Source organism: Panthera onca, chromosome E1, assembly GCF_046562875.1.
Source record: "Panthera onca isolate mPanOnc1 chromosome E1, mPanOnc1 haplotype 2, whole genome shotgun sequence".
Classification (NCBI taxonomy): domain Eukaryota; kingdom Metazoa; phylum Chordata; class Mammalia; order Carnivora; family Felidae; genus Panthera; species Panthera onca.
Genome location: NC_138352.1, coordinates 5,334,722 through 5,350,143, shown reverse-complemented (window position 1 = coordinate 5,350,143; position 15,422 = coordinate 5,334,722).

The window sequence follows — 15,422 nt, the reverse complement described above, 5'->3', positions numbered from 1 at the left end:
CATAATATCTCTGTAAGACCCGTTCCTCTTTGAATATTTATTCAACAATTGAATAGTTCAATATTCAATTCAACATCCCATTGAATAATTCAATTACTGAAGGCCTAAGTGTCAGACATTTTTTTTTTTTTTTTGATCTTCTAACATTCTCAAGGGCCTACGAATTAAGTGTATTTTCTCCACTATGGATAATGAAGCTGAAGCTTAAAGAGATTTAAGGCTTTCACCAGCCAGCAAGACAAGAACTCAAGATTCAAACCCACTTTGTTCTAAAGTCAAAGCTCATTCTTAGCTACTGTACACATCTGCCTCTGTGCTACACCAATGGATGATTTAATTTCGGGCATTTGTGTCTGAACTGACAATAATCTTTTGTACCAAATGTATAGAGATTTTGATGGTAGCCTATGTATCATGAGTCTTGGTTAGTCACAGAAATTATTTACTCAGTTTATAGTTGTTACATCCTAAACTCATTGAGATTAACGAAATGGCTGATAATAATGTTCGATGCCTAATTATTAGCTTGAGCAGGTACACTTCATGCTTGGTACCTAATCACATACTGGGCCTTTGTGAAAACAGAACAGTTAGACTAATATCAGCAACTCCTGAAGGAAGATTAAAGTAGCTGACAAGATCTTGAAAATTCCCTTGGATATTATGGGATTTAATTTTAAGTGAAAAATCCAAAGCAATTACATTTCTTGTAACAGAATTCCTTATTTTATGTAATTTATACTGAGTATTTTTATTTAAAAGTTAGCAAACTTGATTTCTTACAAACATGTAAAAAATATTAGTGCATATGGAAAAGATGGAGAGGATATTTTTTGGTCTTAGGAGAGTAGAGGAAGTGAATGAGTTTTCTCCTTTAAAAGTTTTTCAATATTGTTGTTTTAGTGGTTTCTCATTTTTAAAAGAAACAATGAAGTAAAACTTACTATTTAATGCATAGAAGAATGTTGTGGGCTGGATTCTATTTTACCATGTATGTGATGTTACCCAAGTCACTTAATTCTATGCAGTTAGAATATATTTACTATAAAAACAACTAGATTACAAATTATCCCCATCCCTTCTACTTGCCCTATAATCCCTTGGGGGCAAATCACCTGTTGTAGGTTGAATTGTATTCCCCGAAAGACACGTTCAAGTCCTAACCCCGGTGTATTTGACCTCATTTGGAAATGCGATCTTTGCAGGTGCAGTCAAATTAAGACTAGGTAATATTGAATTAATGTGGGCCTTAATCCAATGACTGACATCCTTCCAAAGCAAGGGACATTTGGGCGCACAGAAGACAAACAGGGAGAAGGCCAGGTGATGGCAGAAGTAGAAATGGGAATGATGTATCTACAAACCAAGGAACACCAAGGATTGTGGGTAAACCAGAAGTAAGGAAGAAGCATGGAAGCCTCCAGAGGAGCGCAGACCTGCCAACACCTTGATCTCAGACTTCTGGCTGCCAGAACTGTGAGAATAAATTTCCATTGTCTGTTACTTCGTGGTAATGTGTTACAACAGTCCTACCTTGGGTGATAGGTCCCCCAAACCTGCAAGGTCTGCATGGATTATCTACATCAATCATGGGATGAAGCGAAGGAAGCAGTGTGGCATCTGACAACCCTGGTAATAGGAGGACCCCCAAATCATCCACAGGTTCTTGCTGAGAACAGCAACCCAAACCAGAAAGGATTGTACTGGATTCGATTCATGAATGGATGCAGAGACTGGGGTGGGATAAGGTCTAACCATGTCTAATGATACTTGAGGAATCCAACCTCCATAAGCTCAGAAAGCCAGCACATCAACGAGCCCTTCCAGGAAAGTTCTGCTTTGGACATGATGGAGTTACAGCCTCCCTGGGCTTTCTTCAGATAAATGCTGAACAAAACACCAAAGTCAACAAACCGCAGCAAGCAGATCTTGGAAGGCTTAAACTCAGATGGAGGGCACCCCCTCGTTCCGGTCGGGCAGGAAGGGGTCTCGGGGCAAGCAGAGCTTCCACAGAGTTAGGAGAGACCCCACGGATGATCGAGGACCCCAAAGTGGCCGTGAGAACTTGCCAAGTTTCTGGTTCACCCTGGGATCACACATGTGCAAAACGGACTGGAGTCCCTCTGAACCGAGAGCCGAGACATCACCCAACCCACGTGTTGACAATTTGCAGTTTTAGTAGAACCATTAATTGCCTACTGTAACATAAATATCAACGACCTGGAGGAAAATGACAGAATCCACAATGTCCAGGGTCCGATGGGAAATTACATACACAGAGCCAGAAAAGATGTGATCCATTTTAAAGGGAGAAGGCTATCAACTGATGCCAACCCCAAGAGGACCAAGGTGTCAGAATCCTCAGGCCAGAATTAAAAGCCACTGTTATAACTATGCCGAATGAGGCAACCGGGATCATTCTCACAGGGAATCAAAATATAGGAAATTGACAGAAATGTAAAAGAAAAACAAACAGATGTTTAAACAAAAATACAATATAAAAATATATTCCTATAATATAAATTCAAATATCAAATTTATTGGATAGCTTCAGTAGAAGAATGGAGATGACAGGGAAAATGATCAGTGAACCCGAAAGAGATAGATGATAGATGGATGGATAGATAGATAGATAGATAGATGATAGATAGATAGATCTCTTTCTGATAAAGGTACTAAAGTGAGTTCCAGACAAGAAATAAGAGTGGAAGGACTTTAACATAATGATTGGTGGTAAGCATTAAGCATATACTTAATTTGAAGTATTAAGAATCAATAACAATTATAAGGATTATGTGTTGTAGTACAAATATAGTACAATTATTTTTAATGATGAAGAATTGGGACTTTATGTAAAAAGTAGACTAAGCTTGCTGATCTTCTTAGTGGTCTGAGTTAGGACTAAACAAACCTAAAATCAGATGTTGGGCAGCTGAGGAGAAAAAAGAAAAAGTAAATGAGAGTGTTGAGTATTCAATATTGCTTATAGGTAGGAAACCATAATACATTATGACCAAGTGCAGGTTATCTCAGAAACGCAAGAGTGGCTCAGTATTAGAAAATCCAAAATTGGGGCGCCTGGGTGGCACAGTCGGTTAAGCGTCCGACTTCAGCCAGGTCACGATCTCACGGTCCGTGAGTTCGAGCCCCGCGTCAGGCTCTGGGCTGATGGCTCGGAGCCTGGAGCCTGTTTCCGATTCTGTGTCTCCCTCTCTCTCTGCCCCTCCCCCGTTCATGCTCTGTCTCTCTCTGTCCCAAAAATAAATTTAAAAAAAAAAAAAAAAAAAAAAAAAAAAAAAAAGAAAATCCAAAATTTATCACCTGTATAAGGCTAGAGAGGAAAATGATATAATCATCTCTGTAGATGTAAAGAAGACATTTGACCAATTTAATACCCGTTCTTTCTAAAATACTCAAGTATTGATATATGGATACTTCCTGAATATGAACTATACACACACACACACACACACACACACACACACACACACACACAGTATCAGCATTTTCCTTACTTAGTGGGGAATTAGAGGCTTTTCCTGAAAAATTCAGAAACAATATAATGATGCTTGCAATCTCCATTCCTATTTCATATTGTGTTGGAAGTATTAGTCAATACAACTAGATACAGAATTAGCGCTCAAGACACATAGTTTAAAAAGCAAAAAGCAAAAAGTAGGGGTGCCTGGCTGGCTCAGTCTATAGAGCGTGTGACTCTTGATTTGGGGGTTGTGAGTTCAGGCCTCACGTTGGGTGTGGAGATTACGTAAAAAATAAAACTAAAGAGCAAGAACTATAAAGACCTGTGCTGTCCAGTATGGTAGCCAACAGTGACATGTGATTATTTACATTTAAAATAAGTATTGTTGGGGGATCTGGGTGGCTCAGTCGGTTGAGCATCGAACTGAGCTCAGTTCATGATCACGATATGTGAGTTCAAGCTCCTGCATCTGGCTCCCTGCTGTCAATGCAGAGCGCACTTCGGATCCTCTGGCCCCTCTGCCCCTCCCCCACTCACACCCTTTCTCAAAAATAAAACATGTTTTTAAAAAGTAAGTATTGTTAGGGGCGCCTGGGTGGCTCAGTCGGTTAAGCAGCCGACTTCAGCTCAGGTCATGATCTCGCGGTCCGTGAGTTTGAGCCCCACGTTGGGTTCTGTGCTGACAGCTCAGAGCCGGGAGCCTGTTTCAGATTCTGTGTCTCCCTCTGTCTGACCCTCCCCTGTTCATGCTCTGTCTCTCCCTGTCTCAAAAATAAAATAAAATGTTAAAAAAAATTTTTTTAAAAAGTATTGTCAGTTTTTTGTTTACTTTTCCAGTTTGTACTACACAGTTTAATAATAAAAATGGGGTTTTCTTAATGGAAAAAATAAAGTAATTATAAGTAAAAGAAAGTTAGAATTCAGTTCTCAGTCACACTAGCCATAGTCCAGGTGCTTAATAACCATACATTGATGGTAGCTTCTATTTTGGACGAGGTAGATATTAAACATTTCCATCATTACAAAACTTCTATTGGATAGTTCTATTATAGGCCATATATATATATATATATATATATATATATATACACACACACACACATATATATATGTATATATATAACTTGAAAACCCAAAATAAGCAATGGAAAAAATAGTACAAACAATTAAAAAATTAGGCAAGTATTGAGTTTTAAAATTAACACACCAAATCCATTGCTTGCATACAGACTATTTTTATAATAGCAATAAATATAAATATTCATGTTCTTGGGTAGGAATACTTCAGAAAAATGTTAGTTTTTCCCTTCATTAATCTACACATGTAATGCCATCCCAACAGAAATACTCTGAGCTTTTTTCTGTAACTAGACACGCGGGTTATGAAATGCTTCAGGAGAATTAGACAAGCAAGAGGAATAAGAAGAGCAATGTGGCGAGGTGGCTCTTGGTTTGCAAACTGGCCCCATACAGGGAGGCCCAGGAGAGACAGGAGGCAGAGGCAGGCGGCTCCAGATCGGTAGGTGGTGGTTTTAAGAAGGGGACTTACGAGACTTGTCTTGGACGCCGCCAGGCAAGTAGATTTCCGAACCCTCCAGGAGACTCTTAAACATTCACACAGCGACCTTAAAGGAGTTCCGTCATGTAGAGTGTCCAGAAGGTCTCAACAACACGTTGTTCTCTCAAGGCTGCCTCCTTGAAAATGCCTCTGGCTGTCCGCATGGCGGGCAAAACACACCTGGTACATTTCAAGTACAGGGGAGGGGGCGGGGAACCTCTGATCACCCCCCGGGGTCCAGGACGCGAGTCAACCCGTGGTCATAACCTCCTGGTGACCTCCTCCAATAGTAGTATTGCCAGGTATTAAGATATACTCCAAAGCAGTGATTTGCAACTTTTCTCCGCACTCCAGGGAACACACAGCAGCGTTTGGAGACATTTTGATTATCACAGCTAGGGACTGGGATGGGAGTAGGGGTTTATTGCTGGTATCTAGTGAGTAGAAGCCAAGGATTATGCTCATCATCTTACAATGCACAGAATACCCCCCTCCAAAAAAGAATGATTTAGTCCAAAATGTCGATACTGCAGAGGTTGAGAATCTTGGCTCCAAAACTTCTTTATTTAAGTCATATTGGTAATTGTTGCATGAATAGACAGGCCACTGGGGGAAAAAGTAGACAATTCAGAATTAGATCTAGTTGCGTGTTTAATTCAGTATACAATAAAGACACACTGGAAATTAGTGGGGAAGAGGTTGATTTTTTTTTTTTAATTTTCTTTTCATGTTAATTTATTTTTGAGAGAGAAAGAGAGACAGAGCATGAGAGGGGGAGGAGCAGAGAGAGGGGGAGACAGACTCTGAAGCAAATTCCAGGCTCCTAGCTGTCAGCACAGAGCCCCACGTGGGGCTCTAATCCATGAACTGTGAGATCATGACCTGAGCTGAAGTTGGACACTTAACCAACTGAGCCACCCAGGTGTCCCAAGATTGGTTTTTAAGTAAGGAGGACTGTGATGTCTGGATAGCCATATGGAAAAAAGCTGAAGTTGGACCCAATCCTTGATAGTACTTCAGGATACATTAAAAATAGATCAGATATGGGGTGCCTGGGTGGCTCAGTGAGTTAAGCTTCTGATTCTCGATATTGGCTTAAGTCAAGATCTCTCAGTCATGAGATCGAGCCCATGACAGGCTCAGTAGGCACAGAGCTCAGAGACTGCTTCAGATTCTCTCTCTCCCTCTCTCTCTGCCCCTCCCCAGTCATTCTCTCTCTCTCTCTCAAAATAAATAAATAAAACTTTTAAAAAATTTTTAAATAGATCAGAGAGTTAGATTTATTTATTTAAGTCGTCTCTACACCCAATGTAGGAGATCAAGAGTCACGTGCTCCATCATCTAAGCCAGCCAGGCGCCCCTAGATCAAATATTTAAATGCAAAAAAATGAAACATAATATACACACAGAAGCCCTCATTCATCTTAATATGTACATCTTTATAAATTCTTTTTTTAAAGTTTATTTATTTTGAGAGAGAGAGAGAGGGAAAGAGAGAGGGAGAGGGCAGAGGAGATACAGAGAGAGAGAGGGAGAGAGAATTCCAAGCAGACTTCACACCGTCAGCACAGAGCCTGACACAGGGCCCGAACTCACAGACCTGGAGATCGTGACCTGAGCCGAAAACAAGAGTCAGACACTTAACCGACTGAGCCACCCAGGTGCTCCGATAAATTCTTACAAATAAGATAACGACTATATACATCAAGAAATAGAACACTACTGTTACTACAGAAGGCCATCTCCTATGGTATTTTCTGGATTACAGTGTCTTTCCTCTTTCCAGAATTAATCACTATTCTGATATTCTGAGCTTTATGGAAATCAGTTCCTTGATTTTCCTGATATCTCTATGAGTCTAAACAGAACAGCTACGTTTTGCCCTTAATTATATTTTGTATAAGTGGAAGCATACCATATCTCTTCTTGTGTATCTTGCTTTTGTGTTTTTCTCTCAAGATGTTTATGTAATACATCCACATCGGCATATCTGATTATAGTTCCTGTTGATGGTTTTATAATATTCTTTTTATGGATCTACCTCCATTTTTCCATTCTGTTGTTGATAGGTGGTTGAGTTGTTTCCACATTTTGGCCCTTATGAATAATACTGCTATAAACATTCTTGTGTGTGTGTGTGTGTGTGTGTGTGTGTGTGTGTGTGTGTGCACATGTTCAGGTGCACATGTCCCTGTATTGTTTCAGAATATATAGGAGTATCTTGGGTGGGGGGGATGTATATTACATTCTTGAAAAGAATGTACATTCTATGGTTATTACAAGCAATTCTCTACAGATGTCTGTTCAAGTTTTGTTAATCATGTTTTTCAAATCTTTTATATCTATTTGTCCTTTTTGTTTATTGCATCAATTACTCAAGGTTTTTTTTTTTTCTCACAGTACAATTCATGGATATTTTTCTTTCTTTTGTGGTTGTTTCTTCTTTATGTACCTTCAGACTGTGCTATTAGGTGTACATAAAATGTAGAATGGCTTCCTCCCTTTTAAATTTAATGTTTTCATTAAAAAAATTTTTTAATTTAATGTTTTATCCTTATGAAGTGGTCCACTTTATCCCTAGTTTCTGTTTTTATCTTTAAGTTTACTTTCTTTCATATCCACTAGAGTTTTGTTGAGGTGTTTTTTTAAAATTTTATTTATGTAATCTCTACACTCAACATGGGGCTCGAACTCACAACCCTGAGATTAAGAGTTGCATGCCCTTCTGAGCCAGCCAGGCACCCCTCTTTCATATCTGTTTGGCTACCCGAGCTTCCTGTGGTTAGCACACACCGAAGCATGTGAGTGTATTGGCCTTACTTATCCTTCTTGGAATTTACCAAACCAACCGAAGCATGTGAGTGTACTGGCCTTACTTATCCTTCTTGGAATTTACCAAACCACTGATCTGTGAATTGGCAACCTAACCAGTTCTGGATAGTTCTCAGCCTTTATCTCTTCAAACATTGCCTCCGTTTCTTCCCTCTGCTCTTTCTAGAACTAATCAAACATATGTCAGACTTCTCCACATCTCTTAAGCTCTCTTCTGTCTTGTTCACATTTTTCCCACTCTACTGAAATGCTGGGCAATTTCTTCAATCTTTTCATTATCTAATTCTTCTTTGTTTTTTCTGCTTCTTGACACATCTACTGAACTTCTGATTTCAACTACTACATTTTTCATCTTGAGAACATTCCATTTGGTTCTTTTTCAAAACTGCAACATTACTCTTAGTTTTCTGCTGTCTGCCAATATCTCCAAACACGTTTATGTCTTTAAATGCACCGAGGATATTGTTTTCTAATCTGCATCTGGTTGTTGGCAGGACTGTTTCTGCTGTTTCTTGTTTCTGCTGCTTCTCTTTCATGTTGCCTTATTTCCTTGTGCCTTGGCGATCACCAGTGGAGCACTGATGATTGTCTTTGAAATACTTTGTAGGGATTCTACGGTGCCTATGAGGATAGTGGCCTCCTCCTAAAGGCATTGGCCATTCATATCTGCCTGTACATTAGTGCATTACCAACGGGGGAGCACTTCATCCAAGTTCAAGGCTTGGGATTCCCGGTCCATCCCAGCTATGCACATCCGGGGTGCAGGTCTGCATGAGGCTGGTCTGTGGCAAGAGTGGTAATTTTATTCCCAGGCCACGCCGACACAAACCTTTATGCCAAGGCAACCCTGAAGTTGGGGCCCTGGGGAGGTCAGATGTAGTTTGTCTTTACCTTAAGAATGTAGCCTTTTGGGAGTCCCAACTAATATTGGGAGGGAGGGTTCTTTTTTAGACATTCTTCTTTAGATGTGCTTTGGTCCTTGGCTTCTGCCTTTATTCCACTGAAGGCAAGGAACAGAAAAGTCCAAGTATGAAGGGTCAGCAAATATCTTCTTTAGATCAAAAATGTTTTTGATGGGATCACCTGGGTGGCTCAGTCGGTGAAGCATCTGACTTTTTACTTTGGGTCAGGTCGTGCTCTCATAGTTCATGGGTTTGAGCCCTGAGTCAGGGTCTGCACGAGCCTGCTTGGGATTCTTTCTTTCTCTGCCCCTCCCCTGCTCACAGGCTCTCTCTCTCTCTCTCTCTCAAAATAAATACATAAACAACAACAAAAAATTTTTTAAATAAATGTCTTTAAAAAATGTCTTTGATGTTCTAATGTAAAGCTTGGTTTCACTTTCTTTAAATAAAAAATACATAAAAATCCAAAGAAAACATGTAACCAATTTTATTTCCACCACCTATAATTAACTACTATTTATATCCTCTCATATTTGTTTTGCTATACTACTTTTTAAAAGTTATTTATGCTCTTTTAAGGTAATTTAGGCAAAAAAGAAATATAGGGGCACCTAGCTGGCTCAGTTGGGAGAGCATGTGCCACTTGATCTTGAGGTCATGAGTTTGGGCCCCCTATTGGATGTGGAGATGACTTAAATAAAAATAAGACAAGAAAGACAGAAAGAAAGGAAGAGAGAAAGAAAGAGAGAAAGAAAGAAAGAAAGAAAGAAAGAAAGAAAGACAGGAAGAAAGAAAGAAAGACAGGAAGAAAGAAAGAAAGAAAGAAAGAAAGAAAGAAAGAAAGAAAGAAAGAAAGAAAGACAGGAAGAAAGAAAGAAAAAGAAAGAGAAAGGAAAACTGAGCATTTTAAAAGCTTGTGTTGTCAACATTAAACAACATTCTAGACACCACTGATGCACATGCAGCCTTTTGTGCACCAAGACAGATAAAATATTGATCATGAATAGATAAAAAGATAAAAATACTTTGTAAAAATGGCAACTATAAGTGTGATTGCCATTAAAATATTACATTTTCTTGGGGTGCCTGGGGTGCGGTTAAACATTGGACTTGATTTCCGCTCAGGTCATGATCTCAGGGTCCTGAAATCGAGCCCTACGTTGGGCTCTGTGCTGACAGTGAGGAGCCTGCTTGGGATTCTCTCTCTCTCCCCCTTTCTCTCTCTCTGCCCTTCCGCCACCCATGAGCACGCTCTCAGAATACACAAGCATTTTTTAAATTACATGTTGTTCAATCCAAACGCTTTGGGACGCAGCGAAGGCAGTCCTGAGAGGAAAATACATTGCAATCCAGGCCTATCTCCAGAAACAAGAAAAATCCCAAATACAAAATCTAACAGCACACCTAAAGGAAATAGAAGCAGAACAGCAAAGGCAGCCTAAACCCAGCAGAAGAGAAATAATAAAGATCAGAGCAGAAATAAACAATATAGAATCTAAAAAAACTGTAGAGCAGATCAACGAAACCAAGAGTTGGTTGTTTGAAAAAATAAACAAAATTGACAAACCTCTAGCCAGGCTTCTCAAAAAGAAAAGGGAGATGACCCAAATAGATAAAATCATGAATGAAAATGGAATTATTACAACCAATCCCTCAGAGATACAAACAATTATCAGGGAATACTATGAAAAATTATATGCCAACAAATTGGACAACCTGGAAGAAATGGACAAATTCCTAAACACCCACACTCTTCCAAAACTCAATCAGGAGGAAATACAAAGCTTGAACAGACCCATAACCAGCGAAGAAATTGAATCGGTTATCAAAAATCTCCCAACAAATAAGAGTCCAGGACCAGATGGCTTCCCAGGGGAGTTCTACCAGACGTTTAAATCAGAGATAATACCTATCCTTCTCAAGCTATTCCAAGAAATAGAAAGGGAAGGAAAACTTCCAAACTTATTCTATGAAGCCAGTATTACTTTGGTTCCTAAACCAGACAGAGACCCAGTAAAAAAAGAGAACTACGGGCCAATATCCCTGATGAATATGGATGCACAAATTCTCAATAAGATACTAGCAAATCGAATTCAACGGCATATAAAAAGAATTATTCACCATGATCAAGTGGGATTCATTCCTGGGATGCAGGGCTGGTTCAACATTCGCAAATCAATCAACGTGATACATCACATTAATAAAAAAAAAAGAGAAGAACCATATGAATCCTGTCAATCGATGCAGAAAAAGCCTTTGACAAAATCCAGCACCCTTTCTTAATAAAAACCCTTGAGAAAGTCGGGATAGAAGGAACATACTTAAAGATCATAAAAGCCATTTATGAAAAGCCCACAGCTAACATCATCCTCAATGGGGAAAAACTGAGAGCTTTTTCCCTGAGATCAGGAACACGACAGGGATGCCCACTCTCACCGCTGTTGTTTAATATAGTGTTGGAAGTGCTAGCATCAGCAATCAGACAACAAAAGGAAATCAAAGGCATCAAAATTGGCAAAGATGAAGTCAAGCTTTCGCTTTTTGCAGATGACATGATATTATACATGGAAAATCCGATAGACTCCACCAAAAGTCTGCTGGAACTGATACATGAATTCAGCAAAGTTGCAGGATACAAAATCAATGTACAGAAATCAGTTGCATTCTTATACACTAACAATGAAGCAACAGAAAGACAAATAAAGAAACTGATCCCATTCACAATTGCACCAAGAAGCATAAATTACATGTTGTTGAATTCAGTGTAAGAAAAATAAAAGGAAGTGAAATTGGAATTGTTGAACTTCACATGTCTCTACCACAGGAAAACTCATTTCCTAAAATAGGTCTCTAGGGTTAATTTTAAAAAAGTACAGGGGTGAACATTAAAAACAGTAAGATATTTAAGTCATTATGCTTTTTAAAAACGTTACATCCTTCAGATTTGGGAAGTATTTACAGACTGTCTGCTGTGAGCCTTAGGGGATGTTCTCCCTCCCATCTTCGGAGTCCAGAGTTACATCACGGTTACATCATCCGGGTTACCGCGTTCAAGTTCGGTTCACTGTATTTCTCCTGGTTGTTTTGCTCTCTGATCAAACGGATTCAAAGTCAACACTGTGCTTTCACTTCTTGCCTCTTTGTTCCTGAATTCTTTGAGATGTCCGAATTAGGTTATCAAGACTTCAGAAAGACTCCTGGTGCGATGGCTTTAAGCGAGTCATTTCATGGTTTGAAAATAAGACCTTATAAATAGAATGGCATCCTAATTGAAAGAGGAGATCCCTGCCAACACCTTCCCTGAAAGCATTGTAGATTTCTAGTTCTCAAACTTGAATATGTGTAGAAATTACCTGGGGGCTTGTTAAAAATGCAGATTCAGGGAGCCTGGCAGAGGGTCTGGACAGAGATTCGGCATTTCTAACAAGTGTCCAAGGTATCACCCGTGCTACTGGCCTGCGGATCCCACTCTTTATAGCACTCTTGTGGACTTTGCTGCATTATCTGTGGACCCTGAATGTGGCTGCAGAGAAGTTTAATGCCAGTTTTATTTCTCCTCTGTTGAAGATGATTTGCCTTCTCTCCCTGGATGTCTAAAGAATTCTTCTATCCTTGAGATTCAGCCATCACATGGGATTTGAGCTTTCTCTATCAGACTTCCCTGGCGGGGTTGGGAGGGGGGCGGTGAGGGGGGAACGTTCTTTTTAATTTGGAAGTGCAGCCTTTTTCTTTATTTATGAGCTATTCTTCCTGAATTATAGTTTTGTGTACCTCTGTACCATGTGATGGGCCCCTATTTCATGGAGAGAAATTTATGATTGAATTATCTTGGTCTGCGTTCTGGATCTTGTCGCTTCATTTATTGCTTTCTTTTCTGTATTATTTTTTATCTGCATTTACTCTGATTAACGAAGCTTCTCAGTGCCAGTAATTCAATTCTCACCAGTGTCTATTCTATTAATTATTCTTTCTTTTTTTGTTGTTGTTTGGTTCTGTAATTACATGGTTCTGAACCTTGTGATCATTTTTCTGAGGTCAATATTACCCCTTCTGATTCTGTTCTTGAGCTAAGACAGCTCTGTGCCTCTTGAATGCTGTATTCCCTCTTCCCTCTATAGGATATTTGCAGTTACCAAGCTACTGCTTTTGCTAAGACTTAAGTGCCTCTGTCTCACTTGATGTAATGTGGTGACTTCTTGATTCTCTTTCCACAGTGCATTGCACCTGCGTGTTCAACCTCAATTCTCATTTCCCTCAATTCTGAGTGTAGACCATCAGAGAAAGTGAGGCTCATTGTTCATTTCTTTATCTCCCTCTCCCCCGACAAATGTGAGATACTGTGATTTATGGGATATATATGTATTTTGTCAGATGACCAAAATATGTTTCTCATATACATTTGGTCTTCGTCCACATTTCTTGTCTCACAGCTCACAAAACCCTTAGAATTTCCTGAGCAGTAAAAGCAAAGGGAGCATCCTTTGTTTTAATATTTGGTCTCTTGACCTCAGCTGCTGCAAATGCTTCAAAGCCATCAAGGTGCCATGGATGTTTCCTTATTCATAACCAGCCCCTTTCCACCAATATTGGGTTTACGTTAACGTGGTGATTTTTGGAAAGCACCTAAGAATTGACAGCTGGTTGCCAAGGGAACCCACCAAGAATAGAGGGTGGAACTGAAAGTTTTGGGGAGGAGAGAGGTCCTGGAGAAATCAATCACCAATGACTAGTGAGTTACTCAATCATGCCTATGTAATGAAGCCTCCACTAAAAACCCCCAGGAGGAGGGGGTTCAGGGAGCTTCCAGGTTGGGGAACCAGAACACTTCCATGTACCAACATGTCGGGGCCCAAACTCCAGGAGGACAGAAACTCCTTTGTTTGGGACCTCACCCTATGTGTCTCTTCATCAGGCTATTGATGTGTATCCTTTAACGTCCTTCGTAATATCCTTTGTAAACTGGTCATCTAGTGTATAAATAGGTTTCCTGAGTTCTGTGAGTCGCTCTAGCAAATTACTTGAACCCCAGGAGGAGGTCGGGGGGAACCTCTGATTTAGAGCCAGTTGGTCAGAAGCACAGGTAACATTCTGGGCTTATAATTGGTCTGTCTCATGGGCCTGAGCCCTTACCTGTGGAATCTGATGCCATCTCCAGGTAGAGAGTATCAGAATTGACTTGAGTTGTAGGGCACCCAGCGAGTCCCCAAGCCTGGCTTGGTGGTATGGGGTCCCCTTCACGCATTGGAGTTGGGTGCAGACCCCAAAAGAAACCATGTTCCTAATCTTCAGAGTCCAAAGAGAAAAAAGTGAATAATTGGTTGTCTCCAATTTTTCGATGTGGTCTTTTTGGCTGTGGGGGATGGGAGGGGAGACATGGGAGCCGGTTGAGAGCCAAGTACTTCTCAGTTTTTCTCTATGGATTCTTTTATTTCTTGTCGATCCTCTCATCATCTGATTGCAGTTGCTGATTTTTGCCTCTGGTGATTCTTTTAAAACTTAAGTCAGGTCAGGAGCGCCTGGGTGGCTCAGTCGGTCAAGTGTCCAACTCTTGATTTTGGCTCAGGGCATGATCTCACAGTTCATGAATTCAAGCCCCACATCAGACTCTGCACTGACAGCACAGAGTCTGCTTGGGATTCTCTCTCTCTCTCTCTCTCTCTCTCTCTCTCTCTCTCTCTTTCTCTCTCTCCCCCTCCCTCTGCCCTCCCCGACTCACACTCTCACTCTCACTCAATAAATAAATAAACATTAAAAAAAATTTTAAGGCAGGTCATACCACTCCATTATGTAAAATTTTCCAGTAGCTCCCCATCTCTGAGAAGAAAGCCTGAGACCTTACACTGGTTCCCTGGGCCCATAGAGATATGCCTCCATCATCACTCCTGTTGGCTCCCTGACCTCATCCAACTCTCTCCTCCTTGCTCATTCTGCTGAGACCTGCTGGCCTCTTTGTTATTCCAGGTGTTTGCCTGCCTCAGGAACTTCTACCTGGAACATTCTTTCCTCCTCCCATCCCTCCCCCCCCCCCCCCGCCTCCATATATGCAGGGCTTGCTCCATCTAAGTCTTTGTTCAAATAGCCTCTCAAAGTGACCTTCTTTGGCCAGCCTAGAAAACTACAGCCCTTGGTCCTTCCCTTTACTATTCACATTTTTCTCCATAGCACCTATGACTCTAACGTACCATATCATTTATTTCTTTACTTTTCCTACTGATTGTCTCTACCTCTGTGTTCCCTGCTCCTTGCCAAGGTAAGCTATGCCAAGGTAGAGATTTCTCTGGCTAGAAACGTACTTGTCACAGGGGCACGCTTAATCGGTTGAGCGTCCAACTTTGGCTTAGGTTGTGTTCTCATGGTTCATGAGTTTGAGCCTTGAGTCAGGCTCTGTGCTGACAGCTCAGAGCCTGGAGCCTGCTTCGGATTCTGTGTCTCCATCTCTCTCTCTGACCCTTCCCTACTTGCGCACGCTCTCTCTCTCTCTCTAAAAAAATAAACATTAAGGGGCACCTGGGTGGCTCAGTCGGTTGTGTGTCCGACTTCGGCTCAGGTCATGATCTCACGGTCCATGAGTTGGAGCCCCACGTTGGGCTCTGTGCTGACAGCTCCTGGAGCCTGCTGCAGATTCTGTGTCTCACTCTCTCTCTGCCCA